This window comes from Pristiophorus japonicus, chromosome 22 (assembly GCF_044704955.1).
Source record: "Pristiophorus japonicus isolate sPriJap1 chromosome 22, sPriJap1.hap1, whole genome shotgun sequence".
In the NCBI taxonomy this organism is placed as follows: domain Eukaryota; kingdom Metazoa; phylum Chordata; class Chondrichthyes; family Pristiophoridae; genus Pristiophorus; species Pristiophorus japonicus.
Window position 1 is genome coordinate 36680474 of NC_091998.1, and position 1743 is coordinate 36682216.

Consider the following 1743-nt stretch of genomic DNA (forward strand, 5'->3'; position numbering starts at 1 on the left):
TGAGGGAGCACCGCACTGTCGGAGGGGCAGTACTGAGGGACCGCCGCACTGTCGGAGGGGCAGTACTGAGGGAGTGCCGCACTGTCAGAGGGGCAGTACTGAGGGAGCGGTACACTGTCGGAGGGGCAGTACTAAGGGAGTGCCGCACTGTCGGAGCAGCAGTATTGAGGGAGCACTGCACTGTCGGAGGGGCAGTACTGAGGGAGCGCATCACTGTCGGAGGGGCAGTACTGAGGGAGTGCCGTACTGTCGGAGGAACAGTACTGAGGGAGCGCATCACTGTCGGAGGGGCAGTACTGAGGGAGTGCCGTACTGTCAGAGGGGCAGGACTGAGGGAGCGCCGCACTGTCAGAGGGGCAGTACTGAGGGAGTGCCGCACTGTCGGAGGGGCTGTACTGAGGGAGTGCCGCACTTTCGGAGGGGCAGGACTGATGGAATGCCGCACTGTCGGAGGGGCTGTACTGAGGGAGTGCCGCACTTTCGGAGGGGCAGGACTGATGGAATGCCGCACTGTCGGAGAGGCAGTACTGAAGGAGTGCCGCACTGTCGGAGGGGCTGTACTTAGGGAGAGCCGCACTGTCGGAGCGGCAGTATTGAGGGAGCCCCGCACATTTGGAGGGGCAGTACTGAGGGAGCCTCGCACTGTCGGAGGGGCAGTATTGAGGGAGTGCCGTCCTGTCAGAGGGGCAGTACTCAGGGAGCGCCGCACTGTCGGAGGGGCAGTACTGAGGGAGCGCCGCACTGTCGGAGGGGCAGTACTGAGGGATCGCCGCACTGTCGGAGCGGCAGTAATAAGGGAGCGCTGCACTGTCGGAGGGGCAGTACTGAGGGAGCGCCGCACTGTCGGAGGGGCAGTACTGAGGGAGTGCTGCACTGTCGGAGGGGCTGCACTGAGGGGGTTCCGCACCGTCAGAGGGGTAGTACTGAGGGAGTGCCGCACTGTCAGAGGGGCAGTACTGAGGGAATGCTGCACTGTCGGAGGGGCAGTACTGATGGAGTGCTGCATTGTCGGAGGGGCAGTACTGAGGGATGTGCCGCACTGTCGGAGGGGCAGTACTGAGGGAGCGCCGCACTGTCGGAGGAGCAGTACTGAGGGAGTGCCGCACTGTCGGAGGGGCAGTACTGAGGGAGTGCCGCACTGTCGGAGGGGCAGTAATAAGGGAGCGCTGCACTGTCGGAGGGGCAGTACTGAGGGAGCGCATCACTGTCGGAGGGGCAGTACTGAGGGAGCGCCGCACTGTCGGAGGGGCAGTACTGAGGGAGTGCCGTACTGTCGGAGGGGCAGTACTGAGGGAGTGCAGCACTGTCGGAGGGGCAGTACTGAGGGAGCGCCGCACTGTCGGAGGGGCAGGACTGAGGGATGTGCCGCACTGTCAGAGGGGCTGTACTGAGGGATCGCCGCACTGTCGGAGCGGCAGTACTGAGGGAGCGCCGCACTGTCGGACAGGCAGTAATAAGGGAGCACTGCACTATCGGAGGGGCAGTACTGAGGGATGTGCCGCACTGTCGGAGGGGCAGTACTGAGGGAGCGCCGCACTGTCGGAGGGGCAGTACTGAGGGAGTGCTGCACTGTCGGAGGGGCTGTACTGAGGGAGTGCCGCACTGTCAGAGGGGCAGTACTGAGGGAGTGCCGCACTGTCGGAGCGGCAGAACTGAGGGAGCCCCGCACATTTGGAGGGGCAGTACTGAGGGAGCCCCGCACTGTCGGAGGGGCAGTACTGAGGGAGTGCCGTACTATCAGAG